Source organism: Erythrolamprus reginae, chromosome 6 (genome assembly GCF_031021105.1).
Source record: "Erythrolamprus reginae isolate rEryReg1 chromosome 6, rEryReg1.hap1, whole genome shotgun sequence".
Classification (NCBI taxonomy): domain Eukaryota; kingdom Metazoa; phylum Chordata; class Lepidosauria; order Squamata; family Dipsadidae; genus Erythrolamprus; species Erythrolamprus reginae.
This window is the reverse complement of record NC_091955.1, coordinates 83,375,555-83,399,470: the sequence shown is the minus strand read 5'-3', so window position 1 is coordinate 83,399,470 and position 23,916 is coordinate 83,375,555. Positions and strand designations below refer to the sequence as shown.

At 41.1% G+C, this 23,916-nt stretch overlaps 1 protein-coding gene across 3 annotated transcripts in view; it reads right to left on the bottom strand.

The window, feature by feature from the left end:
* The window catches only part of WNT5B (Wnt family member 5B), a 169,276-nt gene that overhangs the window by 39,856 nt on the left and 105,504 nt on the right, over positions 1-23,916 (bottom strand). The gene's annotated exons all lie outside the window — the stretch shown is intronic.

The following is a 23,916-nucleotide window of genomic DNA, read 5'->3' as shown; positions in this document are numbered from 1 at the left end:
CTCTCCCCTCACGCGGTCCCCTCTCATCTCCCTCACACACCCAAAAACCCAGCCAGGCTGGGCGCACAGTCCGTAGCTTTCCCGCCCGGAGTGGGAGGGGGGCGGGTGTGTCTGTGTGTTTGTGTGAGGAAAAGTCGAGGACCTGAAGTAGCGCTTCGTGGTGGGAAGCTTTCCCTACAGCAGTGTTTCCCAACCTTGGCAACTTGAAGATATCTGGACTTCAACTCCCAGAATTCACCAGCTAGCATTCGCTGGCTGGGGAATTCTGGGAATTGAAGTCCAAATATCTTCAAGTTACCAAGGTTGGGAAACACTGCCCTACAGGACAGATCAAGCCCCCCCTTAGGAGCACATTACACATGCTCGGAGGCCACCTTGGGCCACTGGGGTTAGAGAAGCAGTAATTTAATTTAATTTATTCAACTTATTTACTTACTTACTTACTTACTTACTTACTTACTTACTTACTTACTTACTTACTTACTTACTTACTTACTTACTATGCTGCCCTATCCCAAAGGACTCAGGGCGGCTCACAAAATAATAATACAAATACAAAAAGATACAAAGTAGTAAAAGAAGTCGAATATAATACATGTATCTAAAACTAAAAAAAAACGTAATAAAAACCCATTTATTATAACGTCTTTTTTCCCCTCCAGTGCAAATAGAATTTTATATCCAGGTACATAAACTCCCGCCAACATTTTAAATATGAGAGAATAAACAATCCGTTGATTGTACATATCTACAAGATTATTATTTTTTTATAAAATAATCTTTATTGAGTTTCTACATATAAAAGTAGAAAAGAAAAAAAATTAAACAAAACATACAAAGAAATAAAGGAACAAGAAAAACAGACAAATGAACATATAAACTTAAACAGCATATAAAACGTATTCAGTTTCAGTAGCTTTCTTTATATGCACATATATGCACATATTTATTCGACTTCTATGCCACCCAACCCCATAGGACTCAAAACAATACAGTGATACAATAGCAAAAAGAAGTCAAATATTAATATTAATTACACTGCTCGAAAAAAATAAAGGGAACGCTTAAACAACACAATATAACTGCAAGTAAATCAAACTTCTGTGAAATCAAACTGTCCACTTAGGAAGCAACACTGATGGACAATCAATTTCACATGCTGTTGTGCACATTCAACTTTGTACAGAACAAAGAATTCCATGAGAATATTTTGTTCATTCAGATCTAGGATGTGTTCTTTGAGCGTTCCCTTTATTATTATTTTTTGAGTAGTATATAAAAACCCAATTATAAACACCACTAAAATAACCCCATATAAAAAACCCTAGAGTCAGGTAGAGTCGGGGAATGAGGGAAAGCGCCCCATCTCTGGGTCCAGGAACGGTGAGATCATTCATAAAGTATGACACGGCATAGATCAAAGGGGGCTGGCGGTGGGGGTGAGCGCTGACAAGGGAGAGAGATGGATCTGGTCTGAGTTAAAGCCAGCAAAACAAGGAAGGTAAAAAAAAGGGGGGGGGGGGTTGCTTTCCACTATGATCAATGTTCTGATTATTTTTTGTTTTTTTGCAGAGGTCTTCAAACTTGTCAACTTTTAAGACTTGTGGACTTCAACTCCCAGAATTCCTCATCCAGCCATGATCTCAGGGATCATTTATCTTAGAAGTCTTCAAACTTGGCAACTTTTAAGACTTGTGGACTTCAACTCCCAGAATTCCTCATCCAGCCATGATCTCAGGGATCATTTATCTTAGAAGTCTTCAAACTTGGCAACTTTTAAGACTTGTGGACTTCAACTACGTCGCCTAAAACACAATCTAAGTATTGCCCACAAGATCATATGCTGCAATGTTCTACCTGTCAATGACTACTTCAGCTTCAATCGCAACAACACAAGAGCACGCAACAGATTCAAACTTAATATTAACCGCGCCAAACTTGACTGTAAAAAATATGACTTCAGCAACCGAGTTGTCGAAGCGTGGAACTCATTACCTGACTCAGTAGTGTCAACCCCTAACCCCCAACATTTTTCCCTTAGACTATCCACGATTGACCTCTCCAGGTTCCTTAGAGGTCAGTAAGGGGCGTGCATAAGTGCACCAGTGTGCCTTCCGTCCCCTGTCCAATTGTCTCTCCTTATCTCATTTGTCTTTTCTTCCTTTCAAATAAGTTCACCTATACTTTTATATCTTTTCTTCTATTCTTTTCTTTACTTATATTATTACATATCTTTCTCTTCAATGTGTATTATGTATTGGACTAACTAACTAACTAACTAACTAACTAACTAACTAACCAACTAACTCAATAAATAAATAAATAAACAAACAAACAAACAAATAAACTCCTAGAATTCTCCAGCCAGCTCAATTCTGGGAGCTGAAGTCCACAAGTCCTAAAGTTGCCAAGTTTGGGGACCCCTCATCTTTTTTGGGGAAGCCATTTTCAAGCAAGAGGGATGCTAGCTTTTGAGTTAAGACATCAACCATTTAAACAACATTTTTTTTAAAAAAAACAGCTGATGCCACCCATTTCCAGACTTGTGGGTATATGTAGTGGCACGTCAATGAACAAATTGTTATGACCAGTAACATGCAAACATGAAGAGACTGGAAATGTCTAGAATGCCAGACTTTTTAAAAATAATAATAATTGCAGCGAGCAAACTTCTGCGCTTAGGTCTGCATTTTCCTCCCCTGAAGCTCAAGACACTTCTGGCTCCTCTTCGCTCTCATAATTATCCCCAAGAAGAAGGGGAGGCAGAGAGATCTATGTCCTGGTTATTTTGAAACACCAAGTGTTGTGCAACCAGCTCAGATCCTTCCAGAAATCAACATAACTGGCTACTCCTTCCAGAAACTGGGGAAAAGGAAGCGCAGACAAATATATTGCCACCTGACAATTCAAAATTCTCTCCCTAGCTGGCCATTTCAATGAATAGAATGGAATGGAGTGGAATAGAATAGAATTTTATTGGCCAAGTGTGATTGGACACACAAGGAATTTGTCTTGGCGAATATGCTCTCAGTGTACATAAAAGAAAAGATAAGTTGGTCAAGAATCACAAGGTACAACACTTAATGATATTTATAGGGTACAAATAAGCCATCCAATCATATTAGGAACCAGTCAATATAAATTGTAAGGATACAAGCCACAAAGTTACATTCATATAGTCATTTGTGGGAGGATATGGATGACGGGAACAATGAGAATATTAATAGTAGTGCAGATTTAGTGAGCAGTTTGGACAGTGTTGAGGGAATTATTTGTTTAGCAGAGTGATGGCGTTCAGGGAAAAAAAACTGTTCTTATGTCTAGTTGTTTTGTGTGCAGTGCTTTATTTATTTTATTTATTTATTTATTTATTAGATTTGTATGCCGCCCCTCTCCGAAGACTTGGGGCGGCTAACAACAATAAAGAAGACAATGTAACAAATCTAATATTAAATAATATAAAAAACCCCAATTTAAGAGACCAATCATACAAACAAGCATACCGTGTATAAATTCTATAAGCCTAGGGGGAAGGGAAAAATTTCAATTCCCCCATGCCTGACGACAGAGGTGGGTTTTAAGGAGCTTGCGAAAGGCAAGGAGGGTGGGGGCAACTCTGATATCTGGGGGGAGCTGGTTCCAGAGGGTCGGGGCCGCTACAGAGAAGGCTCTTGTCCTGGGTCCTTAAATCTTTAAATATTTTAAACTTACTCGGATTATTTATGATTTGTTTTACTCTGTTGTGAGCCGCCCCGAGTCTTCGGAGAGGGGCGGCATACAAATCTAAATAATAAATAAATAAATAAATAAATAAATAAATGACATTGTTTAGTCAACGGGACCTGGAGAAGGCCCACTCTGTGGGACCTAACCGGTCGCTTGGATTCGTGCGGCAGAAGGCGGTCCCGGAGATATTCTGGTCCGATGCCATGAAGGGCTTTATAGGTCATAACCAACACTTTGAATTGTGACCGGAGACTGATCGGCAATCAATGCAGACTGCGGAGTGTTGGTGTAACATGGGCATACCTGGGGAAGCCCATGATTGCTCTCGTAGCTGCATTCTGCACGATCTGAAGTTTCTGAACACCTTTCAAAGGTAGCCCCATGTAGAGAGCATTACAGTAGTCGAACCTTGAGGTGATGAGGGCATGAGTGACTGTGAGCAGTGAGTCCTGGTCCAGATAGGGCTGCAACTGGTGCACCAGGCGAACCTGTGCAAACGGCCCCCCTCGCCACAGCTGAAAGATTATTCTCTAATGTGAGCTGTGGGTCGAGGAGGACGCCCAAGTTTATAGCATCATTTTGAGAGTAGGAGTTGAAGCAGTTTGTGTCCAGGATGTGAGGTGTCTGTAAATATTATGATTACAGTGTACTGTATACCTCTAACCAGAGCGCAGGAAAGAGCAGGCACCTTTATTAAGCTTTGTGGATTAGAGTCCCCTTGCATCAAAATCAGCTGGATATCTGTGGCTAGACCTGAACTTAAATCAAGTTCTATCAAAGTTGCAGGCTTGAATATACAAACAGTTGCTTGCCTTGGAAATGTACAGTATTTATGGTGCAATTGAAGTCCAGAAACTGTTCCTCAGCCTTCCTCTGGAGAGGCCAAAATATTATCATGCATTTGTGTGGAGTCGAATATTCTAAAACCAGCATTTCCTTAGATCAGCCCTGACCACAGACTGGGAAAGAGGAAGAAGAGACCAACCAGGAGAGAGTAGGAAAACTATTCTTATTCTTTTCGTAGCTAATCATCAACTCCATCCCTAAAACACAAGAGTGGGAAGCTGGAAGGGGATCCGTCTGTCCACACCACATTTCTGCAGTTTACTCACTTCCCATTCATACTGCCAGGGTTTCATTTGCATCCCAACCCAGGAAGCTATGTTAATGTCAGGTCTCCCAATGGTAAACGTGTGGATTCATAACACAGGCGAGAAGCTATCTAATCTGAATAACCAGCGGTGTTTTGCCTTGTTCCACTCTACACACCGCCGGATCAGCCAGAAAGTAAGGGGAGGAGTTCTCAATGCAAAGGTAAGAATTCTAGGAAAGTGTGAACCCTTGCCCTGTTTAAAAATTAACTAGGAAGTGGAAACAACGTGGCTCTCGCGATTTATTTTTGTTTGGTTCCATACCATAGAGCAAAGGTCTCCAAACTCGCCCACTTTAAGACTTGTGGACTTCAACTCCCAGAATTCCTCAGCCAGCTTTGCTGCCTGGGGAATTCTGGGAGTTGAAGTCCACAAGTCTTAAAATGGACGAGTTTGGAGACCACTGCCATAGAGCATCCCTTTGTTAAGAAGAATGCTAAAGAAATATTTGCTTATAAAGCTGTGTTGGCCTTTATTATCAGTGTCGAGGATAACACTGTTTCATGCTAAAAACAGACCATCCAGACATCTTGGCAAAGGATCCACTTGGAAAGTTTAGCCAATGGGGTCTTTTGACCAGTGGGAGAGTTTGATGGCATCTGAGAAACAGATTTCTTGCAACTTCAGCTTAGATTTGTGCTTTCATGAGCTCAGGGTCACTTTGCCATTAATCAGATTTATGCAATGAGTATGCAATTCTGGAAGATGCTAAGATTTCCATGTTGCTTTGCTGTGGCTGCATTTATATTCAGAATTGTGGGTTATTGAATAAGCCTCGGTGTCCCGCTTTAAACAGAATGCTAAACCATAAATGGTGGTTTATAAGTCATAGTGATAGATTAGCCATCAAGAAAAAGAAATTATACATCACAACACCAATTATGATATTATACAATTTCCTAAATTTGCCCATGTCACACCAACACTCCGCAGTCTGCATTGGTTGCCGATCAGTTTCCGGTCACAATTCAAAGTGTTGGTTATGACCTATAAAGCCCTTCATGGCACTGGACCAGAATATCTCTGGGACCGCCTTCTGCCGCACGAATCCCAGTGACCAGTTAGGTCCCACAGAGTGGGCCTTCTCCGGGTCCCGTCAACTAAACAATGTCGTTTGGCGGGACCCAGGGGAAGAGCCTTCTCTGTGGCAGCCCCGACCCTTTGGAACCAACTCCCCCCAGATATCAGAGTTGCCCCCACCCTCCTAGCCTTTCGTGAGCTCCTTAAAACCCACCTCTGTCGTCAGGCATGGGGGAATTGACATGTTCCCTCCCCCTAGGCTTATAAAATTTATGCATGGTACGCTAGTGTGTATGATTGGTTTTAATTTGTGGTGTTTTTTAAATTAATTTAAATATTGGATTTGTCTTACATTGTATTGCTATTGCTGTGAGCCGCCCCGAGTCTGCGGAGAGGGGCGGCATACAAATCTGATTAAACTTAAACTTATACAAGCTCTGTCAAAAAACAACAGTAAAAAAAGGATAGAAAAACAGTATTAGCAATCAATACTCTAGCCTAGCTGAGTCTACCAAGAGCCACAGAAACTGCAGAGTTCATGTACTTCCTAATAAGGCTTTTACCTGCAATTGTCTTGCCTTTTCCATACAGCTATGAAAGGGGACAGGTTTGTTAGTTTCTGTTTGCAACCCTCATTTAAATTCTACATTTCCCCCCTTTTCCAAAGAAGAAAAGAAAGGCACCCCACAATGCCTTTTGACTGGCTGGGAGCTATCTATCTAATGTGCTTGGAAGTACAGTGACACCTCGTCTTACAAACGCCTGGTCATACAAACTTTTCGAGATACAAACCCGGGGTTTAAGATTTTTTTGCCTCTTCTTACAAACTATTTTCACTTTGCAAACCCACCGCCGCCGGCGGGATGCCCCACCTCCGGACTTCCGTTGCCAGCGAAGCACCCGTTATTGCACTGCTGGGATTCCCCTGAGGCTCCCCTCCATGGGAAAACCCACCTCCGGACTTCCCCACCAGCATCGCAAAAACACAGAGGTCCGGAGGTGGGGTTTCGAGGACTTCGGTGTTTTTGCGATGCTGCGATTTCACTGATGCTCCCTTCGCTGGGAAACCCCACCTCTGGACTTCTGTTGCCAGCGAATCGCTTGTTTTTGCGATGCTGGGATTCCCCTGCAGCATTGCAAAAACACAGAAGTCCGGAGGTGGGGTTTCCCATGGAGGGGAGCCTCAGGGGAATCCCAGCAGCGCAAAAACAGGCGCTTCGGCTGGCAAAAGAGGTGAATTTTGGGCTTGAACGCATTAATCGCTTTTCCATTGATTCCTATGGGAAACATTGTTTTGTCTTACAAACCTTTCACCTTAAGAAACTCGTCACGGAACCAATTAAGTTTCTAAGATGAGGTATCACTGTATATCTAATCTAACAGATGTAAAGTGCAAAAAAGTCACATGAAAACATTTAATTGGTCAAATTTTGGTTAAAAGGAGCCCCAGCAAGCTTTTAAAGGTCAAACTGTCAATAAGCATCTATCTCTCAATAGCCCTCATTCTTATGTATTCCCCATATTTTACATATACAAAACGTCAGTTTTACTCTCATTCTTTCGTTTGATTTTTAGCCTGTTTTTATTTTGGATGAATCAATCCAGTATACATACCTAGGTACCTGGCGACAGACATTTATCTGGCCTTTGGCTCTAGATTTCTTCTAGGTTTCAAAGTGCAAATTCACACAGGTCTATTTCACTCGTTTGAAGCAACTGCACCTACTGGAGATCAGTGTTCCCTCTAATTTTTTTTTGGGGTGGGCGGAAAAGTATAGTGTCTGAGCGGCAGTCCCTTCGGGACTGGGCGGCACAGAAATAATAAACAAACAAACAAACAAACAAACAAACAAATAAATAAATAAAAAACCCACCCTGTTTTGCCTCAGAGAATTTCAAAATAAAATACTGTACTGTGTGTCTATAACAGTGAGCTCATAATAGGGCAACTCTATCAATATCAAAATGCCACTTAAATAGTTGAGCTATAATAGTTGAGCTCTTCCTTACTCCCATTCTTTTTCTTTCTCTTTTCCTTCCTCTCTTTTTTCTATCTGTTTCTCTCTCTTCCTCTCTCTCTCCTTCCCTCTCACTCTTTCCCTCTCGGCTTCTGGGCAGGTTTGGAAAACTCTGAGCTGATGATGATTTTTAAGTGAGCGATTGCTCACTGCTCAGCTTAGAGGGAACTATGCTGGAGATTGGTGTGTGCAAACACTGTCGACTGGACTTTCATAACCCCAAAACCAGACAACCAGTTCATATATTGTATTTGGCGTGCAAGTCATCAATCAAGAAACCCGTGAAAGAGGAATTTCGGACACTCGGATCATGATCCCTGCTGATGCTGTCATTCGGGTTCATATCCTGTTTTGATGGTAGGGACATGACTCCTTCTATTCCCCCCCCTCGCCCCCGTCTCCCTTGTATCCTCTCCGCCACCCTGGGAAGTAGATTGGCTTAAGAAATAGGGGCTGTGTTTTTGCATAATATGCTAATTCAAAAACAAACAAAACAAGGCAGAAAGCATAACTGTAGCTTGTTTGATTTATGAACCACTGCTTAGCATGTTGTGCAAGCATTTACATAAACTGATTTCAAACCATCCACTGGGCTTCACGGTTGAATAAGGATTTGAAAGTGAATGCTCTCTGCCTGACACATTAACCCATACACCACACTAAGTTTACAGAGACGAAGCACCCCATTCTACATCTCTTACGCCTTCTTTAATACAACCACTCTGGAGGAGGAGTCATCCTGAGTAAGAGTTTGGGCTAGTAAAATAATTGAACTTTTGCATACTCCTTTAGCATCTTCTGCCAGAAGCATCTTCGGCTATGGGAGTTGTAGAAATCACTGTCAATGAAGATCCTGCACATCTATAACTGTCTGGTTTGGTTCTGTAACCCAACAGGACCGACACAGACTTCAGAGGAGAATCAGAACTGCAGAAAAAACAATTGCTGCCCACCTGCCTTCCATTGAGGACCTGTAGAATGCACAAGTCAAAAAGAGGGCTGTGAAAATATTTACTGACCCCTCACATCCTGGACATAAACTGTTTCAACTCCTACCCTCCAAACGTCGCTACAGAGCACTGCACACCAAGACAACTAGACACAAGAACAGTTTTTCCCCAAATGCCATCACTCTGCTAAACAAATAATCCCCTCAACACTGTCAGACTTTTTACTAAATCTGCACTTCTATTAATCTCATCATTCCCATCACCCATCTCCTCCCACTTATGACTGTATAACTGTAACTTGTTGCTTGTATCCTTAAGATTTTTATTAATATTGATTGTTTCTTCATTGCTTATTTGACCCCTATGACAATCATCAAGTGTTATAGCTCATGATTCTTGACAAATGTATATTTTCTTTTATGTACACTGAGAGCATATGCTCCAAAGACAAATTATTATTATTATTATTATTATTATTATTATTATTATTATTTATTGGATTTGTATGCCGCCCCTCTCCGCAGACTCGGGGCGGCTAACAACAATGATAAGTACAACATGTAACAATCCAATTTAATAAAACAACTAAAAACCCTTATTATAAAAACCAAACATACACACAAACATACCATGCATAACTTGTAATGGTCTAGGGGAAGGAATATCCTTGTGTGTCCAATCACACTTGGCCAATAAGGAATTCTATACTATTCTAATTAGTAGTTACGTTTAGTTTTTATTTATTTACTTATTTATTTGTCCAATATACAGTACATATGGAAGAGAATAGACATTAAGTAATATATATAAAGATAGAGAGTAAAAAAGAAGAGAAGTAGATGGGAGGGAGAGAATATATATGATATAAGAGATAGGGAGAGAATATATATATATAAACATTCCATATTTACAACAGCACGAAGCTTGAAACTTCAGCCTGATGATGGTGAATGTGATTTCACCGAAACGTCGCATAGACACTCAAAATATTACACGGGGCAAAACCCGAACTCAGAACAATCTACATATATATATATATATATATATATATTTGTTTTCGTAGATTTTCACGGGTATATGTATGTAGATTGTTCTGAGTTCGGGTTTTGCCCTGTGTAATATTTTGCATGCCTATGCGACGTTTCGGTGAAATCACATTCACCATCATCAGGCTGAAGTTTTAAGCTTCGTGTTGCTGTAAATATTTACAGCAACACGAAGCTTAAAACTTCAGCCTGATGATGGTGAATGTGATTTCACCGAAACGTCGCATAGACATGCAAAATATTACACAGGGCAAAACCCGAACTCAGAGCAATCTACATATATATTTATATATATATATAGATAGATAGATAGATAGATAGATATATAGATATATATATATATAGATAGATAGATAGATAGATAGATAGATAGATAGATAGATAGGTATAGGTATAGATATAGATAGATAGATAGATAGATAGATAGATAGATAGATAGATAGATAGATAGATAGATAGATAGAGCTGAAGGGATTGGATACTGTAGCCTAGAGGATAATTCTCTGCCTTACAAGGCAAAGGTTGCAGGTTCAAGTCCCAGTGGGTATGGCTAGCTGATGAGGCCAAAATAAGGCCGAAATAGATCTATCCTAGTCTCCCTTAATTTTCAAATTCAGCAAAAAAACATGTGACATATATATATATATATATATATATATATATATATATATATATATATATATATATATATATATATATAGAGAGAGAGAGAGAGAGAGAGAGAGAGAAGGAGAGAATATATATGATATATGATATAAGGAAAGGCAATTGGACAGGGGACGATAGGCACATCAGTACACTTATAAACGCCACGCCAAAGTAATTTTAGCCTTTTTGGGAGGAAGAGTGTTGGGGGGAAAAAAGACAACCTCAACTCAACCTCAACAAAGATTCCTAGCCATGGCATTGCTCATCAGGGGGCACCCTGAGATGCTTCTGTCCCACTTCCTGTTCCTGGTGGGGTTAGTGGTTATACTACTGTAAATGCACAGCCTAGGATCCAAGGAAGGCAGATCAAACAGAGGAACCTTTGTCATGCAGAAGCCTTGCTAGAAATGACCTGGTCTCTATGGCATGGGAATATAAAAGATCCCCTACAACTCCTCCCCAAAATAAACCTTCTCTTCAAAGGGACTCCTCACAATACGCCTTCACACTCCCAATTCCACTCCCCACCCCCACATATACACCCACCCCAAACCCCTTAGGGGAGGAGGTCCATGAACGTAAAGCAGTAGTAGTAGAGGAAAGCAACCAAGATGGAACAGATAGGACTGGCACCAGCAGAGCGGAGTTTAATGGCTTTCTGGGAGGGTTTGCTGGCTGGGAAAGAGGAAAACTTCAAAGGCTTCTCTAGTCCAAACAGCAGATCAAGTAAGCTTGGCTAGAGATTATTGCACACCACTTCCTAATGTCATCTCCACTCTATGTGGGGAGAAAATTTTCCTTGCGTTTCTAAAACAGCCTTTCCCAACCCCCACAAAAAAAAAATTTTTGCAGCAATAATCCCTCACTTTTCTCCAGGCTACCATTCAATTTGCTGATTAAAATGTAGAAACTGGGTTTCACGCTAAATCAAAAATAACAAGTGGCATTTCAGGATACGTATTGTTGAGTTAAGAGTTCTCAGCATTCCTAGGAAGCATAGCCAACAACAAGGAAAGAAAACTATGGTTCCCCAATGCTACTGGGAGGTGTAGTTTAGCAACCTCTGAAGTGCCACTTGTCAATCCCTGTGCTAGATCATGTCTTAAACAGAATTCAACAAACCATTTCACAGCTTAATCTGGCAAAGTAGTAAAGTCATAGATACCATACCTGCTTTGGAATGGGGTGAGAGTCAACTGGAAACCAGCATAATTCTCGGCTCAACAATGAAATCAATCTCTCTTTAACACACACACACATCATAGGCTGCTACCTAACCTTGTTTAAGAGGGAGATTGTGAATCCCATACATAGAGCGCTGGTGAGACCACATTTGGAATACTGTGTTCAGTTCTGGAGACCTCACCTACAAAAAGATATTGACAAAATTGAACGGGTCCAAAGACGGGCGACAAGAATGGTGGAAGGTCTTAAGCATAAAACGTATCAGGAAAAACTTAATGCACTCAATCTGTATAGTCTGGAGGACAGAAGGAAAAGGGGGGGACATGATTGAAACATTTAAATATGTTAAAGGGTTAAATAAGGTCCAGGAGGGAAGTGTTTTTAATAGGAAAGTGAACACAAGAACAAGGGGACACAATCTGAACTTAGTTGGGGGAAAGATCAAAAGCAACATGAGAAAATATTATTTCACTGAAAGAGTAGTAGATCCTTGGAACAAACTTCCAGCAGACGTGGTTGGTAAATCCACAGTAACTGAATTTAAACATGCCTGGGATAAACATATATCCATCCTAAGATAAAACACAGGAAATAGTATAAGGGCAGACTAGATGGACCATGAGGTCTTTTTCTGCCGTCAGTCTTCTATGTTTCTATGCAGGAGATCATATTCAGAAGCAGTTTGTGTCACACTTCTTTTATCTGTAAAGCTCACCAACATGATGCCTTCTAGAGAAGTTGCAGCACCAACACCCATAATTCCCAAGAGAGTTGATGGGAAGGAATATAGACCTAGCTTTGGGGATGGGGAAAGGAATGAGCAAACCATTAAAGGGAAAGAAGTCTTGGGAAAGATTACCACCCAGTTCTGAGAAAGAAAAGCGTGGGAGAAAAACACTCAAAATGTCTCCCATTAATTTTGATTGGTATAAGATTGGGGTGGGTGGGAGAAAGACACTCCGACAGGCTTTCAAAGTTCTGATATCCCACTCTACAACATTTCTGGAAGCTCAAACTGCCCAATGAGCTACTGATACAGTTCTACAGAGGAATCATTGAGTCTGTCATCTGCACCTCTATAACTGTCTGGTTTGGTTCTGCAACCCAACAGGACCGACACAGACTTCAGAGGACAATCAGAACTGCAGAAAAAACAATTGCTGCCAACCTGCCTTCCATTGAAGACCTGTAGACTGCACGAGTCAAAAAGAAGGCAGTGAAAATATTTACTGACCCCCTCGCATCCTGGACATAAATTATTTCAACTCCTACCCTCAAAACGTCCCTAAAGAGCACTGCCCACCAAGACAATTAGACATAAGAACAGTTTCCCCCCGAAACATCATCACTCTGCTAAAAAAATAATTCCTTCAAACTGTCAAACTATTTACTAAGTCTGCACTACTATTTTTAAAAATGTTTTATTTTTGTTTTTATTACATAAAGAAATATATCTATTTACAGATCATTGCCCATTTTTGGTATACATTCTTAATAGTTTTTTTTAATTTTATAGCACATAGATAGAAACAATGGGAAAAGAGGGAGTTTATGTCAATCTCAGTTAATATGTGTTAGTGATAAAAAGAGAGGGGGGAAGAGAAAAGAAAAGAGATTTTTAACATATAGCCATCTTGCATGATTAACCCTATAGTGAGGTACTCAATTATGTTTATGTTTGTTTGTTTATGTTTATTTAGATTTGTATGCCGCCCCTCTCCGCAGACTCGGGGCGGCTCACAACAGAATAACAAAAAACAATTACAGCAAATCTAAATTTCTACTAAAAACATTTTAAAAACCCCATTTTCTAATCACACATACATACACACATACCATTCATAAATTGTATATGCCCGGGGGAGATGTCTCAGTTCCCCCATGCCTGACGACACAGGTGGGTCTTAAGGAGCTTACGAAAGGCAAGGAGAGTAGGGGCAGTTCTAATCTCCGGGGGGAGTTGGTTCCAGAGGGTCCGGGCCGCCACAGAGAAGGCTCTTCCCCTGGGGCCCGCCAACCGACATTGTTTAGTTGACGGGACCCGGAGAAGGCCCACTCGGTACAAGTGAGATCTGAGCCTTACAGTTCTTCTGTCATATATATCTTTTGTAGTCTGGACTATTATTACTACTAGTTTTTTCTTATCACTCCTATCACTCACTTCCTCCCACTTATGACTGTAACTTGTTGCTTGTATCCTTAAGATTTTTATTAATATTGTTTCTTCATTGCTTATTTGACCCCTATGACAATTATTAAGTGTTGTACCTCATGATTCATGACAAATACTTCACCAGAAGAAACAGAATACCCTATGAAAGCAGACTATCAATCCTAGGTCTAGAAAGCTTAGAACTACGTCGCCTAAAACACGATCTAAGTATTACCCACAAGATCATATGTTGCAACAGTCTACCTGTCAATGACTATTTCAGCTTCAATCGCAACAACACAAGAGCACGCAACAGATTCAAACTTAATATTAATCGCTCCAAACTTGACTGTAAAAAATATGAGTTCTGCAACCGAATTGTTGAAGCGTGGAACTCATTACCCAATTCAGTAGTGTCAACCCCTAAGTAACCCCAAAAATTTTTCCCTTAGACTATCCACGATTAACCTCTCCAGGTTCCTTAGAGGTCAGTAAGGGGGCGTGCATAAGTGCACCAGTGTGCCTTCTGTCCCCTGTCCAATTGTCTCTCCTTATCTCATTTATCTTTTCTTCCTTTCAAATGTGTTCACCTATACTTTTATATCTTATCTTCTATTCTTTTCTTTACTTATATTATTACATATCTTTCTCTTCAATGTGTATTATGTATTGGACAAAATAAATAAATAAATGTATATTTTCTTTTAGGTGCACTGAGAGCATGTGCACCAAAGACAAATCCCTTGTGTGTCCAATCACACTTGGCCAAGAAAGAATTCTATTCTATCCTGTCCTATTCTATTCCATTTGTTTGAACTGGTCTACCTCAAAAAGCTGACACCCAATACATAAGTCAGTGTGGACACAAAGTGCCTGCGCTCCTGCAGAGCAACAGCTTATGGTTGGGCGGCCAAGAAGAATACAGTAGATCCAATTCCTGTCCCTAGTCTTCCTAGATGCCCTTCCTATTCCTCTTAAACCAGGCGGAGATCTAGCCTGCTGTAGAAACATGTCCACATAGGCCAGGATACCCATCTTCCTAAATGGACCTTGTGTCTATCTCTTTTTTAATTTTCTCAGCAGCGTTTCCCCCCTCCCAGTCGGACGTCTTCCCAGACCAGCCCTCTGGCCAAGGATCTGTGGAAGTTGACCTGAGCTTTAGCCAGCAGGTTCAAACCTGTTGTCTTTCCCTTTCACTCCCACCCCAACTTTCCCCTTCAGTGGTTCTTGGCCTGCAACCCGCATGTTTATGCTCAAGGTATGCAACCTCCTAAAAAGCAGCAGCAGGGATCATCAATCACCCAGCTCAGCAGTTCAGAGGCCGCTGAAGCGATTCCTTTTTTTCAATCTTACAGCCTTTCTGCTACAGTAAAGCTGTTGTCTGTTGGCACCCGGGCTTTGCTTCCTGGTTGCCTCTGCTGGGCCGTACCTGCTGCTCCTGGTGGCCTGCTCCACCTGGCAAGCAGATGTGAAACTTTCCAGCCCCAGAGTGAGTCTTGGGACAAGAAATGCCTTGTATGGTCCAGTTCCCCAAAGGAAGGCAAGACAGGCTGCCCAGATCCAGCAGGATCCATACATGAAATGAAAAGAAACAGGGTCATGTTATTCATATCTTCTATATACTTCAGCAGTTTCAGGCTCTTCTCTCAGATAGACAGATAGACATATAGACAGATAGATAGATACGTAGGTAGGTATGTAGGTAGATAAATAAATAGATAGATGATGGATAGATAGATAGATAGATAGAAAAATAGACAGACAGACAGAAAGAAAGAAAGATAGATAGATAGATAGATAGAAAGATAGACAGACAGACAGAAAGAAAGAAAGAAAGAAAGAAAGATAGATAGATAGAAAGATAGACAGACAGACAGACAGAAAGAAAGATAGATAGATAGATAGATAGATAGAAAGACAGACAGACAGACAGACAGAAAGAAAGAAAGAAAGATAGATAGATAGATAGATAGATAGTAGATAGATAGATGCATGCATGCATGCATGTATGTATAGGTAGGTAGGTAGATAAATAAATAAAGAGATGCTAGATAGATTGATAAATAAGATAGATACCGTAGATGATAGATCAATAGATCAATAGAAATTGATAGACAGACAGACAGACAGATACGTAGGTAGGTATGTAGGTAGATAAATAAATAAATAGATAGATGATAGATAGGTAGGTGGGTAAGTAGGTAGGTAGGTAGGTAGGCAGGCAGGCAGGCAGGCAGATGGATGGATAGATGGATAGTTAGATGCCAGGTAGGTAGGTAGGTAGGTAGGTAGATAGATAGATAGATATAAATATAAATAGATACATGCATACATAGGTAGGCAGGCAGGCAGGCAGGCAGATGGATGGATAGATGGATAGTTAGATGCCAGGTAGGTAGGTAGGTAGGTAGATAGATAGATCTAAATATAAATAGATACATGCATACATATGTAGGTAGGCAGGCAGGCAGGCAGATGGATGGATAGATGGATAGTTAGATGCTAGGTAGGTAGGTAGGTAGGTAGATAGATAGATGCATGCATGCATGCATGCATATATAGGTAGGTAGGTAGATAAATAAAAAAATAAAGAGATGCTAGATAGATTGATAGATAAGATAGATACCGTAGATGATAGATCAATAGATGATAGAGATAGATGATTAGAGAGATGATAGATCAATAGATCGATAGAAATTGATAGACAGACAGATAGATAGAGATGATAGATAGATAAATAGATGACAGATCAATAGATAATTTGCAGTTGGATTTTTTTTTCTTAAAAAAAATGATAGGTAGAATGGGAAAATCTGCCTTTCGCACAGTGAAGGAAGCTGTGCATTGATGGATGGTTTTTCCATGCAGAGCTTGCACAGAAGAGATGGTTTAATCAATGTCACTGAAAAAGACTGCAAGACCTTCCAGATAAAAGCATCCATATGCTTTTATCTGTTCATAGCTGTAGCAGCTGAGATTGGCTGTTATTCAAAGTCTTCAGCCTCATAAGGGAGGCTGGGCGATCCTTCATTTCTCGAGCCATTGAAGTTCATGGAACTGCTGAATGCTAACTTGGCACCCCAAACTCCAATTTGTGAGCTGAAGGACAACTTCTCCAATTTGGGTGCCCTCCAGCAGTATAGACACTACAGTTCCCAGAATTTTCAGCTGTGCTGAACTATCACTTTGGCCGAGTCTACGGAGAGGGGCGGCATACAAATCAAATCAAATCAAATCGGACCAGGGTATCTACGAGACTGCCTTCTGCCGCACGAATTCCAGCGACCGGTTAGGTCCCACAAAGTGGGCCTTCTCCGGGTCCCGTCAAGAAAGCAATGTCATTTGGCGGGCCCCAGGGGAAGAGCCTTCTCTGTGGTGGCTCCGGTCCTCTGGAACCAACTCCCCCCGGAGATTAGAATTGCCCCCACCCTCCTCGCCTTTCCTAAGCTCCTTAAAACCCACCTCTGCCATCAGGCATGGGGGAACTGAGATATTCTTTCCCCCTAGGCCTTTACAATTTATGCATGGTATGTTTGTTTGTATGTATGTTTGGTTTTACCAATAAGGGTTTTTAACTGTTTTGTACTACTGTTGTTAGCCGCCCCGAGTCTACGGAGAGGGGCGACATACAAATCCAATAAATAATAATAATCAAATCAAATCAATCAATCAATCAATCAATAAATGTTGAAGGCATTGGACTGAGGAAGACTGAACGTGGGGAACATATGTATTTATCCTGTTTCTTAACCGCTCAAATTTCAGGACTTTTGGCAATATACAGCAAAGAACCAACCAACCAAAGACATAGAAACCGTAAATTAATAACGATTGACTTAATGATAGAACAAGAATATTCAGGTATCGAGGAGTCCCATTGACCCATCAGCTGAAATCAGAAGCTCGTTGAAAGGTTACACAAAGTTTTCACAAACCTTATTATTGAAGACAAGAAGACAATATGCCTTCCAAGCCTTTAGGGCAAGGGTGTCAAACTTGCATTGTCACAGCGGCAACACATCACAACCCTCCCCTTTGCTAAACTGGGCATGAACATGGCCAGTGTGTAATGAATCCAGCCAGTGGGCTGGGAGTTTGACACCCCTGCTTTAGGATAACACATTCCACAATATGGGGGCACCCCAGAGAAGTTCTGCCACCCTTCCATCCAAGTCCCAGAAACCTTGCAATAACAAGGGACTCTTGGCAGGCTTCCTCAAGATATCCAATCTGTATTAGGGAATTGTCATCCTGACACAACATCCATCTTGGTTTAGAATAGAATAGAATTATATTGGCCAAGTGTGATTGGACACACAAGGAATTTGTCTTGGTGCATATGCATAGGGCGCCATTTTGTATTCTTGACTATCTGCTTCCTCCTCTTACCACCCCCCGGCCCATCAGCCACAGCCACCTCTCTTTTTCTCCTCCTCCAGTCATAGTAGATTCCTGATCAGACCTGGAATACGGCACCAATAAAGTTTTCTCCCTATTCTACACCCCGTGCTGTTTTCTTGCCTGGATTGTGTGTGCGACGGAATTTCCCTGGGAGCTGTTGTTTGAATTCTTGTTTTTTAAACAGGACTTTTCATTCCTACTTGCTTGTCTTCAAAGTCTCAACATTGTCCCTCAAACGTCCACCAGACAAGATAGATTTCATAGCGGTAATCTATTCTGACATCACTAAAGATTTTGGAGGTGATACCAAGGATAACACAGATGAAGCGATAAATGGATTGCACAATAGTTCTGCCGTTGGGGAGAATTTGTTTATTTTATTTATTTATTTATTAGATTTGTATGCCGCCCCTCTCCATAGACTCGGGGTGGCTCACAACACAATAAAACAGTTCATGACAAATCTAATAATTTACAATTTAAAATATTTAAAAAACATCATTATTAAGCAGATATACATACAAGCATACCATACATAAATTGTATCGGCCCGGGGGAGATATCTCAGTTCCCCCATGCCTGAAGACAAAGGTGGGTTTTGAGGAGTTTACAAAAGGCAAGGAGGGTAGGGGCAGTTCTAATCTCTAGGGGGAGCTGGTTCCAGAGAGTCGGGGCCGCCACAGAGAAGGCTCTTCCCCTGGGGCCCGCCAACCGACATTGTTTAGTTGACGGGACCCGGAGAAGGTCCACTCTGTGGGACCTAATCGGTCGCTAGGATTCGTGCAGCAGAAGGCGGTCTCGGAGATATTCTGGTCCGATGCCATGAAGGACTTTATAGGTCATAACCAACACTTTGAATTGTGACCGAAAATTGATCAGCAACCAATGCAGACTGCAGAGTGTTGGTGTAACACGGGCATACCTGGGGAAGCCCATGACTGCTCTCGCAGCTGCATTCTGCACGATCTGAAGTTTCCGAACACTTTTGAAAGGTAGCCCCATGTAGAGAGCATTACAGTAGTCGAACCTCGAAGTGATGAGGGCATGAGTGACTGTGAGCAGTGAGTCCCGGTCCAAATAGGGCCGCAACTGGTGCACCAGGCGAACCTGGGCAAACGCCCCCCTCGCCACAGCTGAAAGATGGTTCTCTAATGTGAGCTGTGGATCAAGGAGGACGGCCAAGTTGCGGACCCTCTCCGAGGGGGTCCTTTCCTTTCCTTTCAGCAAAATGTTTTTAGACCCAAATGAGCTCTATTTTAATACTTAAAAAAAAAAAAAAATACTCAAGCATTGCAGTAACCAGCATATAACAGTGGGATCTTTCATTCCATATTTTATCTTTTAGATAACATGGGTACAGTAGTTATCCCAATACAAGAGAATACATATAGCTCAGGATTCAATTTCTGGTCTTTGTTGCTTTCTGAGCTTGGTTGTTTTCTTGCCAATGTTTCATTACCCAACTAGATATCATAAATCCCACTCCCTTCCAGCACTGATTAAGTTATCTAGTTGGATAATGAAACATCTGTAAGAATGTAGCCAAGCTCAGAAAGCACCAAGGACCCAACAGTAGATATTGGCAAAACTTTTCTAGAGCAAAGGTTTAATTTATTATCTTCTTGCTCCTTATTCTGTATCTCTTATTCTGTTTGCCAGGATAGTGATTTTTCACATGCATTTCTCATATAAAAATAGTTATGTCCTTTCTCTCAGGATACTTATTGTTGTTACTGCATTTTAATTGGTGTAATTAGTGTCTTGTTTTTAAAAAAATAACGTATGTGATTAAGATTTCAAACACATTATAAAAAGCAGGACAGTCTCATATTCTTTACCTAGGAATAAAAAAAAAACTTATGTGAATCTGTGTTAGACTTTGTCTCCTTATAACATGATGCTACAGTTTTTCAACTATTATCTTGAAGGGAGGATAATGCAAACTGTATGCATGCCTGGGGTTGAGTATTCTGTTTCCAATTAATTTCAAATCAAGTACAGAGAATATTCTAATCAAAAGGACGGAGGATGTAGAATACAGTGGTACCTCTACTTAAGAACACCTTTACTTAAGAACTTTTCTAGATAAGAACCGGGTGTTCAAGATTTTTTGCCTCTTCTTAAGAACCATTTTCTACTTAAGAACCCGAACCCGGAAAAATTTCCCACGAAATTTGAGAGTGGCATGAAGGCCCGGCCAGTTTCCTGCCATTCCCCCTTTAATCCCGGCCATCTTGGGCTTTTCTGGGCTGCCAGAGGAGTCTTTCAGTGGCGCTTAAGGAGGCTTTGGCAGTCCAGAGCAAACAAAGCATTTTCCTTTCTCTGGGCGCTTGGAGAGGGAATAAACCTCTGCCAGCGCCCAGAGAAAAGAAACACTCCCTTTGCTCTGGGCAGTGACTGTCCCCATCCTCTTCTTCCTCCTCCTCCCACCCAAATTCCAAGCTTTTATTTCTTTCCTAATGGGTTTGCACACATTATTTGCTTTTACATTGATTCCTATGGAATAAAATTGCTTCTACTTACAAACTTTTCTACTTAAGAACCTGGTCACGGAACAAATTAAGTTCTTAAGTAGAGGTACCAGTGTAGTGTTTTATACGCTTGCTGGGGAATTCTGGGATTTGGCACCGGGCCAGATTATCTCAGGGATCGCCTTCTGCCGCACAAATCCCAGCGACCAGTTAGGTCCCACAGAGTGGGCCTTCTCCGGGTCCCGTCAACTAAACAATGCCGGTTGGCGGGGCCCAGGGGAAGAGCCTTCTCTGTGGTGGCCCCGACCCTCTGGAACCAACTCCCCCCAGAGATTAGAATAGCCCCCACCCTCCTTGCCTTTCGTAAGCTCCTCAAAACCCACCTCTGCCGTCAGGCTTGGGGGAATTAAGACAATCTTTCCCCCTAGGCTTCTACAATTTATGCATGGTATGTTTGTATGTATGATTGGTTTTATAACAAGGGTTTTTAGCTGTTGTAGTATTGGATTTTTACATTCTGTTTTTTGTCACTGTTGTTAGCCGCCCCGAGTCCACGGAGAGGGGCGGCATACAAATCAAATCAAATCAAATCAAATAAATAAATAAACAAACAAACAAACAAACAAACAAACAAACAAATAAATTTGAAGTCCACACATCTTAAGCTACCAAGTCTGAAAACTTCTGGTGCAGAACATACAGCATTACTGTATTTATGTATGTGCAATTTATATAGGATAAACATAGATACAGTAATTGGGTCTCTGCCCGAAAGTTACTTATAGAACTGAGAAAGCTTCTTGGATGAGAATTGAAATGTCTTCAAGGAAAAAACAAAACCCAGTGCTTGAAAAAGCACCTTTCGGACAACCATGCAAAATGGCTGAGAATCTCCATGGACATAGTTTAAAGTACTTTTCCAATGTGGCACTTTTGGGGATTGCAACACGAGATCCTAGCCAGTTTAAGCATAGGCAGAAATGCTTGGGGAAGAGAGGAAAACCCACAATAAAGAATGTGAATTAATAAATGCTAGCAAATGTTGCTATAAATACTTCACTGTTAATTGAGAGGAAGCCAGAGGATTTTAGCAAAGGTTCATAAATCAAGGAAAAACAACAACAGATTTGTGTTTTACTAAAATAGCAGGAATTTTAACAACAAAAAACAGAATAAAAATTTACGTTTTATACTTAATAGAATAAAATATTCTTGGAAGATGCATCAATTGTTTTTGTAATTGTTTAGAATTAGGCACCATAAGCTTTGAAAAAATAGAAATTACGGTGCTATAGCAGGTTACAGTGGTACTTATCCTATTCCTATTTTCTATCAAAGAAGGTGACTCAGAATGTGCACAGAAACTATTACAGTGGTAGAATAGAATAGAATAGAATTATTTATTGGCCACATGTGATTGGACACACAAGGAATTTGTCTTTGGTGCAGATGCTCTCAGTGGACATAAAAGAAAATATAGTAAGATATTGGCCCCAGAAATTTGCAACAAAAAAATCAGGAAATTGTCCTGTTTGTAGTTCAAACTTAGATAAAAGAGAACACAGAATAACAGAGTTGGAAGGGATCTTGGAGGTCTTCTAGTCCAACCCCCTACTCAAGCAGGAGAAACTATAGAAACATAGAAGTCTGACAGCAGAAAAAGACCTCATGGTCCATCTAGTCTGCCCTTAAACTATTTTCTGTATTTTATCTCAGGATGGATATATGTTTATCCCAGGTATGTATAAATTCAGTTACTGTGGATTTATCTACCATGTCTGCTGGAAGTTTGTTCCAAGGATCTACTACTCTTTCAGTAAAATAATATTTTCTCATGTTGCTTTTGATCTTTCCCCCAACCAACTTCAGATTGTGTCCCCTTGTTCTTGTGTTCACTTTCCTATTAAAAACACTTCCCTCCTGGACCTTATTTAACCCTTTAATATATTTAAATGTTTTGATCATGTCCCCCCTTTTCCTTCTGTCCTCCAGACTATACAGATTGAGTTCATGAAGTCTTTCCTGATACATTTTATGCTTAAGACCTTCCACCATTCTTGTAGCCCGTCTTTGGACCCGTTCAATTTTGTCAATATCTTTTTGTAGGTGAGGTCTCCAGAACTGAACACAGTATTCCAAATGTGGTCTCACCAGCGCTCTATATAGCGGGATCATAATCTCCCTCTTCCTGCTTGTTATACCTCTAGCTATGCAGCCAAGTATCCTACTTGCTTTCCCTACCGCCTGACTGCACTGTTCACCCATTTTGAGACTGTCAGAAATCACTACCCCTAAATCCTTCTGACGTTTTTGCTAACACAGAACCATATAGCACCATTCTGAACAAATAGCCCCCACAACCTCTGGAGGAAATCCATTCTGTCAGGACATTTCTCCTTAATTCTAGGTTGGATAAGTTTCCATCTGTTACATCTTGTCCTGCCCTCAGGTGCTTTGGAAATAGGTATACACAGAGAGAGAGAGACAAACACACACACATACTTCATGCCCTCAAATATTGATTGCTATCATGTCCAGCAACAGATTGCAAATCTTATTGCTACTGGTTCACACGCGCGCAACGCATGTGCAGAAGTGTCCGGGGTGGAGCCTCCCACTGCCACTATTTTGTGGGTCCAGGCTGTACCAGTAGCCACCCACTGCTGATTATGTCACCCCCTAATCCTTCTCTTCCTGCAACGGTTCGTCAGATGTTTCAGCCTCCAGTTCCCAAATCATTTCTGTTGCTCTTCTCTGCACTCTTATCTAGTGTTCTGTCTGGGTCACTCCAGAAGCCAATACCAACCCAAAAAGAGAAGCCAGACACACTGGTAAAAGGCAAAGGCAGTTTTATAAAATTCAAGAAAAACACAGGTAACAGAAAATGTCCTTACAAACAGGAAAACGCTGTATCTTCAGATATATCCACGAAGGCAAAAGTCCTTGCAGCAATACAGAATTCTTGCTGCCAAGCCGAGGCTGTAGATAGCAGACCTACACCTCCCACGGGTCTTCCAAAGCTGCTGGGCCACAAGCCAGGAACAGAGACGCCAAGAAACAAGACAGGATAAGGCAACTCCAAACTGATAACACTCCACATGGCTTCAAGGGCTTGCCTGCCTTTTAAACCCTGCTAAGGAGGACCACA